Source organism: Callithrix jacchus, chromosome 21 (genome assembly GCF_049354715.1).
Source record: "Callithrix jacchus isolate 240 chromosome 21, calJac240_pri, whole genome shotgun sequence".
Lineage (NCBI taxonomy): Eukaryota > Metazoa > Chordata > Mammalia > Primates > Cebidae > Callithrix > Callithrix jacchus.
This window is the reverse complement of record NC_133522.1, coordinates 29,612,092-29,633,264: the sequence shown is the minus strand read 5'-3', so window position 1 is coordinate 29,633,264 and position 21,173 is coordinate 29,612,092. Positions and strand designations below refer to the sequence as shown.

General features: G+C 32.5%; 1 pseudogene; it reads right to left on the bottom strand.

The window, feature by feature from the left end:
* Positions 1 to 2,471: 2,471 nt before the first annotated feature.
* LOC100409230 (myb/SANT-like DNA-binding domain-containing protein 2 pseudogene) lies at positions 2,472 to 4,957 on the bottom strand (annotated as a pseudogene).
* Between the last annotated feature and the right edge of the window lie 16,216 nt (positions 4,958 to 21,173).

Genomic DNA, 21,173 nt, shown 5'->3' with positions numbered 1-21,173 from the left:
ATACCATGAATGACCACTTGGCCACCCAAGAATTAAAGATTAATTTAATATTATAGTTTCTTTTCTGAAACACAATTTTTTTCTAGTCCCCCACTTTCCTCAAGGGCAAATGGTAGCAGAACGAACCTACATGTAATGTATGCTTCAGTCTCAGTATACCAGGCGTAACTGCCCACACAAAGTATCGCAGGAACCATTGTCCATACAGAATCTTCTAAACTGGCTTTGATGAAACCTCTCACAAGGAATTTCAGACTGGACTTCTAAAGGACTCTGGAGCCCAGCCAAGGATCCATCAGCACCATAGATTATCTACAAGAATTACATGAACTTCTTTTTTCTTGAGGCCTTGAAACAACTTGACGCTCCTGGGCCTGCCGGAAAGTGATAATGTCTGCTTATCACAGGCCAGGATCTCGGCAGACGAACTGCATAGAAAGATACAAGGCTATTTCTCCTCAGGCATTTTCATTGGCTCTATAAAATAAATCTTAATTTTTCAAAGCAGGTATTCCCATACCTGAAAATATTCCATTTCAGCCAAAGTCCTGGAAAATAAACAGTTTCTCTATCTGTGTCTTGTTATAAAAGTAAACAGATTTTCACTGACAGAAGTCTTAGGACAGCCATAGTTAAAGCCACAGCTGACAAGGAAATTTGGTTATTCTTAGGCATACAGTTATTTAATAAAATTATAATGATTACTGCCAGCATATATAAGACGTGTTAGAATTTTAGAAATCTCATATAATTTTGGAATATATATTAACATTTATGTAAATACAACAAATAAATTTTAATACATTATGTTTGACAAATTTTTTATATTAAATGAGTCTAATATGTCTCTCTTGGACTTCAGGGGACCTCAAATCCAAAAAAATTTAGGTTGAGGAAAAAATACTAAAATTAGAACTTGAAAGTTTGCTTTTGGAAAGTTTGTCAAGTTTTTCTATTTTTTTATTTTTTATTTTTATCGTATTTTTATTTTTATCTTCTTTTTTTATTGCATTTTATGTTTCGGGGTACATGTGCAGAACACGCAAGGCAATTGCATAGGTACACACATGGCAGTGTGTTTTTCTGCCTTCCTCCCCTTCCCCACAGTTGTCATTTCTCCCCAGGCTGTCCCTCCCCAGCTTCCCCCCCCACTGTCTCTCCCCTCTTCCTCCCGATAGACCCCAGTGTTTGGTACTCCCTTTCCTGTGTCCATGTGTTCTCATTTTTCATCACCCACCTATGAGTGAGACTATGCAGTATTTCATTTTCTGTTCTTGTGTCAGTTTGCTGAGAATGATGTTCTCCAGATTCATCCATGCCCCTACAAACGACATAAACTCATCATTTTTGATTGCTGCATAATATTCCATGGTGTATATGTGCCACATTTTCCCAATCCAGTCTATCATCGATGGGCATTTGGGTTGGTTCCAGGGTTTGCTAATGTAAACAGTGCTTCAATGAACATAATATCACACTTGATATCACAAAATAGGATCACAGATCCTATTTATCATTTGATCAAAATGATAATTTAAATATTTTTTTTAAATGAAAATATTTCGGTCTGATAAAATATAGTTTCTCAAACAATATGACTTAGTAAAGACAGCGTGATCCAGGCATGGTGGCTCACACCTGTAATCCCAGCACCTTGGGGGGTTGAGGTGGGCAGATTACAAGGTGAAGAGTTTGAGACCAGCCTGGACAACATGGTGAAACCCTATCTCTACTAAAGATACAAAACTTAGCTGGGCATGGTGGTTGGTGCCTATAATCCCAGCTACTCGGGAGGCTGAGGCAGGAGAATCATTGGAACCTGGAAGGCAGAGGTTGCAGTGAGCCCAGAATGTGCCATTGCACTCCAGCTTGGGTGACAAGGTGAGACCCTATCTCAAAAAAAAAAAAAAGATGTCAACTAAATCTGTCACTTTCCTCTTCCTTTGATTTTGCAGTTTATTTAAAAAGTAAATAGAATTTTCAAAATTATTTTTATTAATATTACATAAAAATTTTTGTTTACAAAATTTTACCTTTGTAAATCATATTATTAATGTTAAGGTTAATTTTAATAAAACTTCATAAACAAAGTCATTTCATTTTAATTAGTTTGACCATAAGGTAAAGTTTTTGAAAAGCCTTTATAATTTTTTATTAAGGAGCATATTAATGCTCCAAGAAAACCCTATCTTTTCCTGACACAGGGTCCCAGATGCTGGCCTTGCATTAGTGTGCTTTTGATATCAATGTTTATCTTACAGAAAAACTGAATTAAATTTATCCCTCAAAATCAGATCCTAAAATCTCATATACCCACCTCTTCTGAAATAGTGCTTGGGCCGGGAGGAATTGAATAGTTTTAATTTCTGGCCCCCTGCTGCACAAAAGCAGTTCATCTTGATTATTGCCTTCTCCCAGGTCTGCAGATGAGGCTTTGACTGATGTCAGTGTCTAAGAATTAGCAAGATTTGTTAACATTTTAGACCCAGGAGTAAAACCCTGAGATTTAACAAATCTCTCTCTACTTCCACAAATTTGATATAGATGAATTTGGGGGAAACTCCAAGATCCCTAACGCAGTTCTAGAGAAAATTTCATTAATGCCAACACAATCTTTGCTGAAGGTTTTGGTATTCACTTGGAAATATAAAAATAAGCACTTCTGCAAATTCCTGACCTCAGCAATCCTGAGATAACAAAAGATAATTAGGGGTGGGTTCTATTTTCACCTGTAATAAGGTTGTGCTGGAAGTGTTTCCAGGTCGAACTCGGCCCTCTTCTCCCAGGTCCAGGGAATATTGCTCCATGTGTTTTGAGAGGAGCCTCTCAATACATTCTTCATAGTCAATAGCATAAAGGCCTGGGCTCATAGGAATACCTCCAGGCGATACATACTGAGCAACATTCCCACTGGTTGGTTGGGCAATGGATAACCAATTTCCGTGTGCAGCTTGAAGTACCTCGATTCGTGAATAGTGATCTCTAAAATTTTGCAGTGAACATTGTTCCAGTTCATTTTCTGCACTCGTGTCATAATGATCTGTCTCTCAGACTTCTCAGAGTTGAAGTACTCCTGAAGTTGCTTGCCAAGAGGTACCTGGGAGCTAATCTCAGCATAATGGTGATGGATAGCCCCTTTCCAACTGGTATTATAACCAATTCCAAAAGTGGCCCGTTTATTAGAAAGAGGGAGCCTTGAAAAGTCTGTCCACCTCTGAAAAATTTTCCATTTGAACTCTACCGATTCCAAAATCTGTACAATATTCTGCATCATGTCTCTCTTCTGTGCTTCCTCAGAAGACTCTTGTTTAATTTTTAATGTTTCCTTGGTGACAGATATTTCATCCAGTTTCTCATCGGTTGGATAGCGATGGAGATCCTGATTGCTGGTCCCCAGCACTCCTGTGAATAGTCCTCCCTTGCGCTGCCATCTGACTCCAACTCCTGAAACAAGCTACTGCTGTTAACAGGTAAAGGCTTACAGTACTGAGCATCCCATCCTTCCTAACCAAACACCTGTTCCAACTGTTCAATGTGTAACTGCTCTTTACTTTTCACAACGCCTTGTTCTTTCACCGATTGTGACAATTGCAAAGGTTCAATGTAAGTAAATCTGGCATTGGATTATATAAGCAGAGGAATCACACGTAACCTATGAAGGTGGCTCTTCCTCAGTATTCAGCACCAGTGAGGCCACAGCTGGAGCCCAGCATTCGGTTCTGGGCAAGGAACCAGCTTGATGCACTCCCAGCACTTGGGACAGCGTCCGCTCCTAGACCAGCTCGGCCAGGGCCCTGGACACGCGCTCCTATATGGCTGGCCAGGGTGTCTTTGCTGCCGACCACTGTGCCGCCTCCCTCCAGCTGCTGGTACCACGTCTCCATCAGCCGCTCATCCCCCACACTGCGATAAGCGGGTTCGTCTCTGCTGGCGTCCACGACATGCCCTGCCCTGCGCTGCCGCCACCAGGGGAAAAGGAGATGACAACCTTGTCTGGATTTTATGTGAAGTTAATGCCAGTCTCATAAAAACAGTCGAGTGACTATATTTTTCTCTCCTAAAATGTTCTTGTATTCTTGGTGTTATTTTTTTCCATGTGTGAAAAAATCATTTGTAACTAGGATTTTAATTTTCTAAGGTTTTTGGAGATGTACTGTACTCTGTTTTATGTTTGGTTTTCTTTCCTTCTTCTTCTTTTTTTTTTTTTTTTTTTTTAGTATTGCATTATTATTCTTTTCCAAATTCAATGTTTCAATTATTGCTTTTAAGAATTTATTATATCTACGTTGTCACAGTTTTTGACATAAAATTGTTTATAATAGCCATTATTGTGTTATTTAGGTTAGCAGATCTGCTGAAATGTTCCTTTCTAATTCCTGAGCCTGGTGATTTATTTTTCTGTTTACTTTTTAAAAATTAGTCTTGATAAGGGATTATCAACTTTTCAATTTAGTTAAATTTTTCACTATCCATAAACCTATCTTATTTGTTCTGGTCTCTTATTAATAGTTTCTTATTTCCTACTCTTAATACATATGATTTGCTGGTCTTGCTCTAGATTTTGAGATAAAAGTTTTAAAGTATTGATATTCAAATTAAATGCACTTTTATTATGAATTTCCTCTAACATCTGTTATAGCTTTATCTTATTGTATTTTATGCTTTGTGTGTGTGTGTGTGTGTGTGTGTGTGTGTGTGTGTGTTGGGTTTATATTTGTGACCTAAACCCCAGAAACTGATTTTCGTACACTTCTGCTGACTGGAAGCCCAAGGTCAAGGTGCTGGCAGGGTTGGTTTCCTCTGAGAGCCATATAAAGAATGAATCTGTTCCCGGCCTATCTCTTTGGCTTACACATGGGTGCCCTCGTGGTACCTTTACACATGGTGACAGGGTGGTTGCACTGTGCATACCTGGCCCTTTTGTCTTTCTCTCTCTTCTTATAAGGACATCAGTCATATTGGGTTAGAGATCGGCCTTATTGGCCTCATTTATAACTGAATCACCTCTCTGAAGGCCCTATCCCCTTCCTCAATAAAAGCCCTCTACTGAGACAAATTGTGCATTCTCAGTCCCTTGCATAATCACAGGCTCAGAAAGACCCCAAGGAAAAGGTACCTATTTAACTCATCTTTTAAGAGTACCTCCTCTCTGAGTCCTTAACATTTCTCATTCTTGATCCTTATAAAGCTATTCATTGTTTGAAAATATATATTTTTCATTATATATTAAGTTCTTCTGATAATTATTACTGAATACTGTTCTACTCTGAACTATCACATCTTAATGAATAATGCAGTCTTAATTCATAAAAACTGGAACCAGCAGTCTTATATATGTAGTGTTTATAATGTAAAACAAAATATTGAATAAAAATAAAAATTCTATATTTACACAAATATAGTACAAGAAAAATTAAATAACCTAAAATCCATATAATGTATTTTGAAGTCACTGATCAAACTATGAATTCTGTTATCTTTTTTCTATTTTTACTGTAGATAAAGCCCTATGGTATTAAATAAACTTAGAATATCACAATTCCATGCAAAGTTTGTATAATTGAATTAAGGTATGAAAGATTCAGTCTACAAGGCAAATAACCTGAAGTAATAATTCTCATATCTATCTCAAGTCAACTGCAGATTCTATTTTATGGGTTTTACTGCAACTGAAATGCTACACAAAGTCCTAATTGAAAAGAATTTGACAGTCTTGGTTTTAGCTTCCTCTAGACAATATGACACATCCCCAAACCATATTGTACAACTTGGTACAAATTGCAGTTTACTCAAGAGAGACTTAAAATGATGATGAATGACAGATTTTGTTAGAATAAGTTACATATGACTTTGAAAGTGATTTCTACTCCACATTGAGATGCCATAAAATTGAGTCACATAAGCGAAATCAAAGCTGGCAGGGAGAAATTCAGAAATCAGGAGACAGTCTTTGTCATGAGAACCTACTTTGAAACTTAAATAAGAGCAGATGCAAAATACACATTTTGAACACTGAATTTTCAAAAATTATTTTGACTCTTAGGAAAATAGAAGGTTCTGGATATGCCATGTAAGAAAGAAATGGAGAAGGCATTGACTACAACAACTTTTAAAAAATATTTGAAATTCGGCTCTTGTTTTTTAAAAGGTAATGAGAATTAATTGCATAACTTATTTGATTTAATTAAAATACATTAAGACTTATGACTGGGAATAAACTGGCATTAATTCATATGGCCCATAGCCATGAATTTCACGCTGTTTTGTGGCAGGGACCATGCCTTTCCTGTGTTTTGTTGCCCATGGCAGACACATAGTAGAAATTACGAATAAATTCAGATTCAATCAATATGTATTAAGTAGACAATTTAACAAATTTTTAATTCTTTTAAATATTATAATTCCAAAATAAGAAAGAATACATATAAAGAAATGTAATAAATTGTGCCATATTGTATATAGAGTAAGGGTCATAGCCAGGTTTCTAGTTAATTTTATCTGTTCTTCAGCATCTGCTCTTTCTGTCATAGCTCAAAGTCTCCAACAGTATTCATCTCTTCCTTCATTTGGTGCTCTGTGAAACACTCTTTAAAAATATCTTCAGGAAAATATTCCAATAGAAAAATATAGCTGCTGACACTTGCCAGCATTAGAACATGCGTCTATATGAGTGTGTGTGTGTGTGTGTGTATTTAAGTGTGATTCTTGATTAATTATATACTTTTGTATATCATCCTATCTGTGGTGATCTCTAGTCAACGTATTTATGTTTCCATTCTCATTTTATTCTCTACTCTATATATGATCTTTCCTAGTGCTAGACCTAGACTGTGTACGTGATCCCCACTTCTGTTTACCTGCATAATTAATCATAGCTATCACTTGTTAATTTTAAACGTGGAGGCATCACTTATGTTCTTCATGAAATTTTAGTTTTACAATTTGGAGCATATGTATACTTGAGTATGTGTGTATTGCACTTATGTATTTAACTATGAATACATATACCTATGAATATATATTAATCCCCACATATGTATTAATCTTAGATAAAGATAAACTTTGGAGCTCTGAAGTAACAGTACAGAATTCTCAGGGTTTTCTTTTTAATCATGTACAATAAGTGAGGGAGAAGAAAAGGTAAAATCAATTAGGTAAACAGTTAAGGCTGGTCTTCCAAGAAGCGGCCTGCTTGAAAAATCACAGCTACAGGCAACAATAGAGCAGCCTCGGGAAAACTCAGGCTGCACCTGCACTGATAAGCAGGCAGGGCCCAGTACAGAAGACTTTTGTTCCTTGTGTAATTAGTGGGCTCCCAGAAAAAAAGTTCCCTCCCCTTTTCAGACATGTACATGGTGGGATCCATGGGAACTTGCACAGGAAGGAAGGGAGCTTACCTAAAACAAACACACAGTTATACAAACAAGAGAAGCAGTGCTTTGTACTTGCCTAAAGACATATTCATAACTACATAAACAAGAAGGAGTTGTGCAGATGGCTTTTCAGATAATTATTCAAACTGCTACAGAGACAAGAGGAGCTTCTGATAAAAGCTTTTGAATTCAGCCATAAAAATGGTAGCTCACTCAGGCTCCCCTCTCTTCTGTGGAGAGCTTTCTTCTTTTGCTTGCTAACTTTCATTCCAACCTCACAGTTTGTGTCCATCCTCTTTAATCTCTTGCTTAATAGATGATCAGCTCAAATGATAGCTTAGACAAGACCAGTGATCCTGACCTGTTTCATAAGTATCTGAAAAATTGATAATTGAATATAATTAAAGGGAAAAACTCTCCCCCCAAAAAGTAATAAAAGTCTATCTTTAACTTACTGATCATGTTCATCATAAAAAAAAAGAACTTCCCTGAGACAAAATGAAAGCAGAACATTTAGATAATTACAAGAATACATACGTATTTTAGTTAATTATTTTTCCAGATTTTTTTTCTCCCAATTCTGTGACAAAATAGTTGCAGTTATGTAACAGAAATGTAGGTTCTAAAAAGTTAGAATATGAAGGCAAATATTTTAATTTTATGTCACGAACACGATTAAAAAATATGCTAATAATTGAGACAGCATAAGAATTTTAACATTGGTAAAGAGATAGCTGTGAACAAGTATAAAATGGGCATAATGGTCATCTATTGTTGTATAACCAACAGTCACAAAACAAAGTACGTTTTATTATGTTTTACATATTTATGTGCAAAACCTTCAGGTGGGAACTGCCTGGGAGATTCTTTAGTTAATTAGGTATTAATTTGTGCCAAGAATCCACCACAGTGTGCATGAAGTTGTCATCAGCAATGAATGATGCATGATTTATCTTACTGATATTAATACGAGAAGACTTATGAAAATGTAAAATAATTCCAACGCTCATTTTTCCTTATTCATGTCATAGAGGCCAAATACACAAACATAATCAAACAATACAGAGGAGAAATAAAGAGAGTAAATACAGAGAAAAGGGCAACTACATTTATACTAGGAAGAAAGAATAATTATTTTGAGGTGCACTCAGTGTAGTAATATACTAAGAGACTTTATCAATAAAAAGAATGACTTCAAATGCATAGTAACGTAACATTACTGATTGGAGTTCTAAATAAACGGTAGCCACACAATGCTTTTATAAGTTCAAGGTAACTATGAAAGCAGAGTAATCGGTTACATATGAGTGAAAACACACATGCCCACAAATACTCTGCTTAGTGGTCTTAAAATTCACCAGAAAATAGAATCAAAGAAAGCATAAAAAATGAATACATTAGTCAACACTCAATTAATATCATCATAGAATAATTTCCATATTAACGACATATGTTATAGTTAGGAGAGAAGAAAGCAATTTGTACTAGAAGAGACCAGTTTATCAAAATTTCTACACTGCCATTTAGATTTGGATTATTCTAAATATGAATTCTGTATCAGATATTTGGTAGAAAAAACAGACCATTTATACCCTCTTCTTAGTGATCAGTTTTAGAAGTGCTATCCATTACCCGCCCTTTTTTAATCCTTCCTCTGATACAATGTCAAATATTTCCATGATATGATAGGTTATAACTGATAAATGTACTGCTACAAAGTTCTTCCTGTACAAATTCTTAGCCATTCTGCACCTTAAGCATCACCACCATACGGTCTCTGCAACATATATTCTTGTTTTTGAATAAAGTTTTGTCTTTCACAGATCTCTCACATCAAGCTCATTTGTCACAAAGTGTGCGTTATGTTTCTGATTGGTTGTTTTACTTTTCATAAACACTATTAGAAATAGGGAAAGGATAGATTAGTTGCTTGTGATGCAAGTATTATATACTACATATAAAACTATTCTGTATCTGTAAAATCAAAAAGTCCAATGTTCAGGACCCAATTGTTATTAAAAAATTATCCCTCATGGATATATTTAAATAATATATGCTACACCTGAACTTTCATACATATGTCCTTTCAGTGTATTATGTTTATTAATATAATAAATTATGCAGCGTATTTTATAAGTCATTTCCATAGATAGGCTGTTGTTTGGTTATATTTTCTCTTACAAAATGAAGTACTCCCGAGTAAAATGTTAAGAAATATTATTTTAAACATACTTGAGAGCCAAAATAATTCAATAGAAAGAAATGGAATAGTTGAAAAAATTCAACTGACCTATATTAGTTCTGTTATACTTAATTAATTCTTCTCAGTTATTGCTTTATTCTGAAGTATTCTAATGTATATTGTTTTCAAAATGAAAACACAAGCTTTTTATGATCGTAAGAGGTTATTTTCGGTTGGAGACAGAGAAAGCTGAAAGAATAAAAATGATAGGGTAGAAATAGAATCTGTAGATTTTTCTGAAAAGTCTGCATATGACTTTGTAATCTGGGAAAAATTTGTGCTTCTGCTGACAAGTTATTTTGTTATTTAATTATCAGCTATAAAATGCACATTTAAAAACTAATTAGAAAATATATCACTATAAACGTAAACAAATTTTTGGTTCTTTTTTATGTGAGAATTTTTAAATAACAGTAATATCCAGTGTTTTTTCAATGAGATAATAAAATTATATCAGTAATATTACATACAATTGGTAATTAGGAGTACAATAAAATCAACTGTAAATATTCTTATTATATCCTATTGATATTCTGATGTTTTGATTTGGAAGTCATTGTGAATTATTTATAATTGGTTATATAAGAATTAGGCTAGATAAAGTTATAATCGCAGAGTTTTCATTCTGCATTTGAGATCAATTTTTATAAATTAAAATTTTGTCTCTTTTCATAAGTTCCTCATATAAATAACTTTTCAATATTATTACATATAGCTGTCTAGAAATGGAAAACACTATAGAGTATTGAAATCAACATTCTGATACAGGTTAGCAATGTCATTATTTATTTGCCAAAGGTAAGTTCCTGATGATTTTTGTTAATTTGTAAAATAGAAAGAACCCCTATTCTATATGGTTACCATGAATTAATGCATCACATAAAAATACCTATCTTGTGGCTTATTATAGGAAAGAAAAATACTATTAAGTATCCTATATTGCACCCATAATTCATTGACCTAAATATAAAAATTAATGTTGATACTATGAAGAAATTTTAAAGAACTTTTACTAAACTATATACTTTATAATTATTTGTCCATTAATTTTACAATTACTTTCTAAGATATGTAATATACTTCTTCATATTTCACAGATAGCTGGCATTTATTTATAATAGGTTAATGTCATGTTTCATGACATAATTTACAATGTAAAGCACTTGTTACCAAATTTATAGTTCTGTTATTTGCTGAAGATTTGTATTGATGTATCCTCCATTTCTCTAATGCAGTGTAAAAACCCTTTTACAACACAGAATTAAATATACTGTGAACTCTAACAGCCAGACAGGAAATAATGGGCCAGTAACCCAGATCAAGGTTATAGGTGCATTTGGCATTTTAAAACAACTTTATTTCAGGTTCTAATGAGGATAAGCTTGCAGGAGGTGTGATCAGACTTTCTATATAAAAGATAACCCTATTTTATAAACTGGAAATATAAATAACCTCAAAGGTTCAGTTTAATGAAACACTTTAAGAATTTATTTTTGTCATAGCTTGGTATTTTTTTAAAGTTACATCAAAGATGTGATGCCATAACCTAGAAATGCATTTTGTAATGCATTTGACCAACTTCTGAAAATTATAATTTTATAATGCACATGTAAGAAATGGCATATCAATTTCTCAGTGTTGTGGTACACAATGTTTTGTACATTTAAAAGGTTATACAATTTTTACCAATATTATTCAAAAGTCAAGATGCGTGAGAAATATTATTTTAGAAAATATTTTTACACGATTTATAAACATACTCATTTCTAAAACTGATAGAAAAGACAAAATTTAATTTAAAGGCTGTGATTCAAGGTTCAGGAAAATTATTTATCTATATTGTATTTTATTCAGTCACATATAATAAGAAACGATTATGTTTTGCAGGTATGCACTATACATAATTTTAATTCATATGTAATTCATGTAAGCAATTGGAAAATTTGATATTATTTGAGATAAAGTTACTAATATTTAGAATAATTTGGTTCTAAGGGCTCATGGTAGGTTAGCAAGTCTAATAGATTCCAGGGCATATAGTTTATTATATTACTGTATCTCTGATTACTATTTCAGCAAAGCATTTAAGCTTTCCAGATTTGATATTAAATTAGATTATGAAGCAAACAATTTCTAAATTCCACTGAATTAGCAATTTATGTATAATAAAATGGTAAAATTTTTACACATCTAATGAATGGAAGACAAAATTAACAAAGTGCGCATGAATTTCAAGACAATTACTAAGTATTGATACTATGGGGAATAGTTATAAAACTTTGAAAACTCCAACTAAAACCAAAAATTATTACATATATTATTAGCATAAGTTTTATATCTATCATGAGACATATTATGAGACTAAATATTTAAGGATTCTTTCCAAATTAAATATGAAAAATCACATGAAGTATGAAAAAACATATGTGCAACAATTCAAAAAATGATTTTGAACAGGAAAAGCATTGCAATGAGTAAATGAAAAATTGCCAGAAAAATCGAAGAGATACAATTTTCACATACACTAGAAGAGCAATGAAACGGGTGGTATCCATGGTTGTTTGTGAAAATGTAAAATTAAAAACAATCATTCTAGAGGCATTATGTTTTATGTTTTAAATAAATGTGAGTGTTTTGTTATGTAGAAGATACAGCAATGAAAAAAGAACAATGCCAGGTGGCTTCCACCATTTGGCAAGGCTGTAGTCTCTCTGGCCTGGCTTCCCAGCTCCAGCTCAGCCTTGATGTTCAGTCTCCTTTGTTTCAGGAGACCCTAGGTCACTTTGCTACAGCCTCTTTTGCCCTGTGAACTGCAGGCTCTAGGAGACCCCTAAGCAGGACGTCAGAAGATCCTGGAAGCCAAAAAGTGGAAACAAATTGGAAGTCTAGGATGTTGAATAATTCTGGAAAAATATCTCTGAAGTTATATAGTATGAGACTGTAAATGTAAAGAACTTAGTCATTGTGGAGAAATCTTTAGCCAGATTCCAAATCTTAATCAGAAGAAGAAAAGTTCTGCTGATTTAAATTCAAGTGAATGCCATGTGTGTGGACATGTTTTTATGTATCACTCATCTCTTACTAGGAACATCTTATATCATTCTGGATGCAAACCATAGGAACATAAAGAATGTGGAGTGAGGTGATATAAATGTAAACAATGTGGGAAAAACCATTATCTCTTTCATAAATGTCTAAAGACACATGGTAACACATACTAGAAAGAAACCTCATAAATGTAAGAAATGTCGGGAAACATTTAAGTTTCTCTATTTACTTCAAATACATAAAGGAATTCACATTAAAGAAAACCCTGTGAATGGAGAAAGGTGCTAAAGCCTTGAGATTTCACAGTTCTTTTCAAAATCATAAAAGAACTCACAGCGGAGAAAAACTTTATAAATATCAGAAATGTGATAAAGCCTGTGAATAGTCCAGTTACCTTCATAACCATAAAAATAATCATACTGGACAGAAACTGTGAATGTAGGAAATGTGGGGAAGAGTTCAGTTGTCTGAGTTATTTTCAAGGACATAAGAGAGTTCATAGTGGTGAAAAATCTGTGGTTAATTAAGATGGTAAGGAATTTACTCTTTCTAGTTCCCTTCGGAAACATAAAACAAATTATACTGAAGAGAAACCCTATAAATATAAGAAATGTGGTGAAGGCTTCAGTCATTCCTGCTCTATGCAAAGTCATAAAAAATAAACACATATGGAGTTAAATCCTATGGTTGTAAAATCATACGGTAAAGCCTTCAGTCTATACAGTTACCTCAGAAGACATGAAAGAGCTCATACTGGAGAGAATTTATATGAATATCAAAACTGTGGTAAAACCTTCAGTCTATGTAGTTCCCTTAGAAGACATGAAAGACCTGATTCTGGAGAGAAACCTTATAAATGTCAAAAATGAGGTAACACTGTCAATTGTTTCAGTTACCTTCAAACACATGAGAGAACTCATACTGGAGAGAAACCTTATGAATGTAAAAAATGTGGTAAAGCCTTCAGACATTTAGGTTTCCTTTGAATACATTTTAAAAAAACCTATACAGGAGAGAAACCTTATACATTTAAAAAATGTTGCAAAGCCTTTAGTTTTTTTTTTTAATTACTTTGAAACACATGACAGAATTTACACTGAAGATAAATCTTATGACTTTAAGAAATGTGGCAAAGTCTTTAGCCATTCCAATTCTCTAGGTGAACATAAAAGAGCCTACACTGGAGAGAATCCCTATGACCCTAAGAAATGTGGTAAAACTTTCAGACATTTCAGTTCTCTAAATAAACATGAAATAACTCACACTGGAGAGAAACTCTATGACTGTAAGAAATGTGGCAAAGCATTTAGATATTTTGTTGTGTACGTACACATGAAAGAACTCATACTTCATAAAAATCCTAGGACTATAAGGAATGTGGGAAAACACTCAGTCACTTGAGTTTTTTGAAAACATGGAATTAGACAACTGAAAAACTCTATGTGTATGAGAAATGTGATAAAACCTTTATATGTTCCAGTTCCCTTTGAAAACATTTAAAAACTCAATGGAAGAAAAGCAATGACTATAAGGAATATGGGAAAGCATGCAATTATTTCATTTTTTTTTTGAAAATATAAAAAACTCATACTGGATTAAAAACCTTCATGTAAACAATGAGGCAATGTCCTAAGTGCTCCCAGTTCTAGTTGAGGACCTGAAAGAACTAATATCTGAATGACCCTATAAATATGTGGAATGTGGGAGTGCCTTTGTCTCTCTCAAGTACATTCAGAGACACATGGCATATCCACACTGGCGATGGATCTTATAAAGAATGTATTCTGTATCTAAATTCTAGTAGTTTGCAAAATTCAGACAAGTTTTCATTTTGCTAATTATTTCAAAAGTAATCTTAGAAATCCCATTGACAAAAAAACTTGTAATTTTGAGTAATTTGGAAAGCCTGGTGCAAATTAAACATTTCATAGTGCTCAAAAGCTACACATAAATGAAATGTTATATGAGTTATAAATATATTATTTATCAGTGGCTCATTCTTAATGAGGATCTATGGACTATTGATTTCCACTTATTTCACATGAAAATATTGAGGTGAGAATTCTGTGGACACTCCTTAAGCAATAACACATGAATTCAATAAGTAGTGGGTTGTTTTTCTCAGTTAATACAAAATTTCTTTATATGGCTAAAAAGTTGTTGTATCTATGGGTAAATTAAAATCTACTTCTTTTTATTGCTTCCTGGTTTCAAGTGATTCTCCCGCCTTAGCCTCCTGAGTAGCTAGGACTACAGGTATGTGCCACCACAGCAGGCATTGTTCGAAGCTGCTAAACTGTATTATATTTTTCTTGTAGTAAAGAAAATGAATGCATTTAGTTATTCCTTTCTAGGCTCATTTCTTCTGTTTTCCATTCTACACCATATAGTCCATATTCAAAGCTCTTTAACATATATCATTTTGTAAATATTTAAATAAAATAAGTAGGTTTTGGTTTCATGTGTTCAAGTAATTTAATTTGTATAAATAATTTTGTGATATGCCTTATTTCCTTTTTGGTGTTTGAAACTACCTGTTTATCTGTATTTATAGGATAATGCATCTGAATTATGCATAATTTATGGAGTGCAACTAACATATCTGACTTTTCCATTTTACCAGTAATAGACTCCAAAGCAGCTTCATTTTTTCTAAACACAAATGATATTTCAATGTTCATGCCCACAACTAATGATATAGCTATTATATACACATTCAAATTTTATCTAAGTTCTTCATACTTTATAGAATGATTATATTAATTGTGTCCTAAGATAATGAACTATTTTTTCCTTAAGCTTATAATATATTTTATTTAATTTTCCCAGTTTAATTTTATAAACATCTTAATCTCAGTGTTGTTTTAAAAATGCATTTTTTTATTTAGCAAGGTGAGTAGGTCTTCATATATTTGATACATATTCAGTTTTTCCTATCTGTAAACTGTTTTTCTTTTGCCTGTTTTTCTTTGGTTTACCTGTTTGTTACTGTTTTTGTTGTTTTTTCAGAAGTTCTTTGCATGTTCTTTTAATTGTGGGTGTTTTTATTACCATCTTTATAAGATAAAACTTACATACAATCAAATTCACCAATATTCAGTATTGTTAATATTGTAGCATTATCAGATATTTGCATCTTTTAATTTTTTTATTTTTTGGTCATTTATGTGTGTAGGCAGTGGTGTCTTGTTTTCAATGTATTAATGGTATAGCAAATTACTTAGGTATAAGGGTGAGTTTGATGAGTCAACAAGATTTTATTTTTCTTTAAACTTTTCACATTCCCATCTTGAACAAGGTGTTAGAAAGGCAAATAAAACATGAAAATATTCAAAGCATTTTTCTATTTTTAACATTTACTAAAGTATCTTTTAAATGTCATATGATTAACCATTTCATATGGATAATTCAATTAACTTTAGTAAATTTACTATGATTAAAACATCATCATAAATAAGTTTTGGAACATTTTTCCCCATCATTCCAATTTGTAATTGATTCTTGTTCCTGCCCAGATGCAGGCAACCACAAAGCTACTTTGGTCTTGCTCTTGCTTTTTGAGAATATTTCATATAAATGAATTCATAGAGTATGTGGGCTTGTGTCTAGTTGTTTCACTTCCCATGTGTTTTGAAGTTTATTCATGAGGTAGCATGTGTCAGTCATTCATTTTATTTTGAATAATATTGTTTTCTATGGGCGTATTATATGGTGGCTAGTATATAATACTTGATAGACATTAATTTTTTTTCCATTTTTCTCTATTAAGAACAATGCTGCTGTAAAAAAAATTTGATGCAAATTTCTTTGACTGTGTTTTGATTTATATATACTTAGAGATACATACATACACACATACATATGCACACACATGCGTACATAGAGTCTTAGAAATGGTCTTACTGATCATCTGGTAGTTTTACTTTAAACATTTGGAGAAAATGTCAAACTATTTTTCACAGTGATTGTACCATTTTACAGTACCATCAGCAGTGTGTGAGGATTCTAGTTTCTCTACAACCTTGTCAAGGACATGTATGATATTATTTGCCTTTTGGATTAAACTGGTTATGAAAGCAGTATCTTATTGTGGCTTAATTTGCATCTCCTTGATGACTAATAGTGTTGAGTAACATTGTATTTTAAAATGTTATAATTAATTGATTTGATGCATAAAGCATACCATTCATTTACAACATACCCAGTTTGATTGCTAAATATAATTTTCTGAGTCATAGTATGTAGTTGAATAAAACAATTTTGTCTAAAATATTAAAATAAATCACTTAAAAGTGCTCAGGATACTGCTTTAAAATGCCTTAAAATTAATAACAGGAACAAAGTTTTATATAGAAATATTAAGGATTGTAAACCTTCTAATAGGCATAATCCTAAATTAAAACAAGCTGGTTATAGTAGTATTGAAATTATATATATATATATGTATATATATATGTATATATATATATATATATATATATATCATGAACTTCTCTGATAATATTAATTTATGTTAATCAGAAAGATACCCAAAAAAATATTCTTTCCTATACAACCTGGGTTAGATTTGACTAGAAGAGAAATTTTGGACATGATTTGGAAGGCAAAGTGAAGCATGAGCCATCACATATGAAGGTTTTATGATTATATAAAATTTTAATATGCAGGTCATGTTGTATAGGACCAAAACCACAACATTTTGGGATATCTCTTCTACCAGAAATTATTTGTCTTCCCAGTGAATGAAAACTTATTCATTAGCCTTAAACCCTGCAGCTCAACAAATAGAAAATCTAGCTAGGTATTATCTGTAGACAAAATAATGACTTCTTTGCTTATTTCCCTGAAACAAATTCTAAATCAGTTTCTAAATGGTATCACTCACTTCAGGTTTTTGCCAATTGTTGGTGCAGTATGCTCTAGAATTTCTAATTCTACAAATAAATTCCTCTTCTCTCTTTCTTGCTAATTCTGATAAATTTCATCTAGAAAATCAAACACCTATCTAAGAAATCTGCTTTCTTTTACTTCCCCACCACATCATCTTGATTACTTCCCAGATTTACCTCTTATTTTGGTTAAAATTACTCTAAAGTCAAATAAAAATAAAAACTATGTAAATTTTCTAAGGGTTTATTTTAATTTGAAATTTGATTCTTTACTGTCATATTTGTAATAGTTTTATTATACATGTAATTGTAAATTTAAATTTATTTTCTGCAATATATTTAGAATATTATTTTGTTTTGTAATTCAACAGTACTATAGTTATTTGTCATAATTATTCATTTTCAGGTAATAGATGCTTATCTTTCTGAACACTTTTAATATTTTCCCTTTGTCACTAATGTTTTAGAACTAACTATATTGTGTGTAGTTCCTTGTGGAGTCGTGTGTGTGCCAGGAAAATTTTAAAACATCTAAGTAGGAGAGGGATATTTGCAGAGATAGTTATTATGATTCCACAAACTATATACATCATTATGCAACTCAAAGGAGAAGGTTTCAGAGAGAGCCAACCCATGCCATTGATTACTTAGGTAAGTGAACACAAACACACAGCAGCACACACTCTAACGCAAATTTACACAAGTCCACCTTTTGTCTTCAAGTATTTCTCTCCATTTTGGAAACAATATCCTGCCTTCAATTAAAGTAGTTGATTCATTAACACTTTTGGTGATAATAGAAAGATATAGGAACATGGCCTTACCCTTTCATGTACTTTTACACTGCTTTCTTCTGACAGTGATATCCTGGGAAGAGATTGGTTGGGTAGACTTTTTTTTTTTTTTTTTTTTTTTTTGCATTCAGTAATGTTACATTAATGAAAACATTCAATGACGGCATGAGATGATTCATACCAGAGGTAAAAGTGGAAGGTCTTTTATACCTTGAGCTGGTTCCAATTTCAGTCAGTCTTCTGGGTTTAATATTTGACAAGTTAAATTTAACAAATCATTCTCTTCCCAGTAATACCTGTATTAGAGCTGTATAAATCATATGTGCTACTCTCCTACCCTGGGGAAATAATTGAGGTGAAGGCCACTGGGCTGAACATGATTTAAACAGAGGAATAAGCACATACCAGTATAATATTGGCAAAAATATTATTCTCATTGCACTCATTCTGAAAAGCCTCAAGTTCCCTTGTCATATTTCTCTAGAATTATGAGAAATCTCACTATAGTACTGGGTTAAAGTTACACTATTGTCTCCTCTTATCCGTTACTCATAAACACTCAGTTTTCAACACTTAGCTTCTTCTAAATCTTCAAACTACCCTATCTCCAAGTTAATATAGCTCTATATTTCCTCTTCCTCTCCCTTCTCTGGGAACTTTATTGTTTGACTAAATTTGATTTTTTAAAAATTAAATGCTTCTTTTTACTTTCCATATTTTAAGTGTATATTCTTCTCCCATATTTGTAAACCTTTATTTTCATGGAAGCTCTGAAGTTGCAGTCTAATAATTGAACATCTTTTACAGAACTGTGATTAAGAAATATTGTGGTAGGAAATTTCTTGAGCAGGAGGTAAATTTATATCATATACCAAATATGATATTAAGTACACTAAGTAAATATAGAACCTTAATATATTTTAAACTGGATATAATATTTTTACTCCATTGTTGGTACTTGTATTTTTTTCAAATTTAGTTATTAGCATTTATTATAAGTGCATTATAATCTTCAAAGAGGAACGCCTGTAATAGGCTAGTTCAACATTATATCTGTAATTTTATTTCTTTTACATTTTTTATTGACATTTATATCTTTTGAAGTACATAAATTTGTAACATGATTTCGAAATTAAAAATTAAAAATTTCCTATTCCAAGCCCCAATCAAGCCAAACCCAGATTAGCATGGGGCCTGCCAGGACAAACTCCCACCAAGAAATTTATGATATAATTTAACTTATTTTTCAGTTTGTTATTTTTCTCTTGAAGTTACTTAGGATTTTGTTATTTTGCATGTAGAAGTTGATGTTTTTGGTAATATAACTGAATTAATCAAATTTATCTTTCCCACCTAGTTTGAAGCACAATTTAAAAGTTTAATTATCATACCCAGAGTATGAAGAAATTCCCATATGTATTTTCCAGCATTTTATTACTACATTTTTTTATATTTATATGGTTGATTATTATGATGTTTACTCTTGTGGTTTTGTATGTGATTTGGATCTAATTTAATAATAACCTTTTGTTTCAATGTCATTTATTGAAATATTGATATATAGCACTACCTTTTCATGCATTCTGTTTTCATGTTTGATTGGGACTAATTTGACTCTGTCCATTTTATCACACTAAGCTTCCTGTCAATTCAAGGAACCAACTATTGTATTTACAGTATTTCTGTAAAAGCACTAGTTGGCTATCCCAGTTCTTCAATTTCATGACTACCTTAGCATTCTCTCCTGTTATTAATACATAAAATTTCCAAAAAACGTAGCACTATTTACTAGTTCCAGAAATTGAAGCTTGATAGTATTTTTACATTAAATGTGTAAATTAACTGAATGAAAGCTGGCATGATTATAATAAAGCATTATTTATGCTTGCTTATACATTTGTTCAAATCTATTTGGTGTTTATCAGGAGGGTTTCAAACTTTTACTAATATGGGGTTTTGCAAATTTCTTGTCAAATATAGTTCAAAGTGTTTGATCTTCTACTTCAGTTTTCTAAATAAGGCTTTTCTTCTGTGTTTAATTCAATTTTCCTTAGATTAGAAGACTGAGTGAAATTCTCTTTCTCTTTGAAATCTTCTCTAATACCAGTGTGTTAAGAGAAAACTTCCATTCAGGCTAGCATCTTTTTCCTTTTTTGAGGTACTGTGTAGCTTCAACTGTTATATAATTGAAAAGAAAACAGAATTTTGAGAGTCAAAGAGACTCAAATGCCACATTCAAAGCTCCGTGACCATTGTGTCCATTAACAAATCGTTATTGAATCAGGGACCTCTTTCCTTTATATCACTGTGATTTCATTTTCTAGTCAATAAGAGTAATGACACTTCCCTTAAAGTAATTGGGAGAAATACATTGTTTAAAAAGTAATGGGCATCCAAACATTCGTAGAACTTTTTTTGCTCAAAACTGTTACCTGTATTCACTATTTTTAGCAAAGAAATAAAGAGATGTGTTACTGATTTTCCAGGTACCTGTTTTTTAAGAGACATCAGTGTGCAAGAGAACTGAGATAATTAGAAGAGAAGGCAAGTGTTTCTTTACCAAGTCACACTTCTTAAGACTACCAAGTCTTTCCACTTCTTAAGAGAAAACCAGTTGGAGAAGGCCAGAGTAAAGTATTTTAAGGTTTTAATAATCAGAAATTGATTTTGGAGAGCCAAGATAATTGTTTAGGTACCAACAACCTTCAGCTCCCACATAAGAGATGGAGGGAAGAAGTTAAATATATATATTTTTTTACTTCAAACTACATGTCACCAACAAAACTAGTTGCTTTAATGAATGTTGCAGATTTTCTTGTCTCTAATG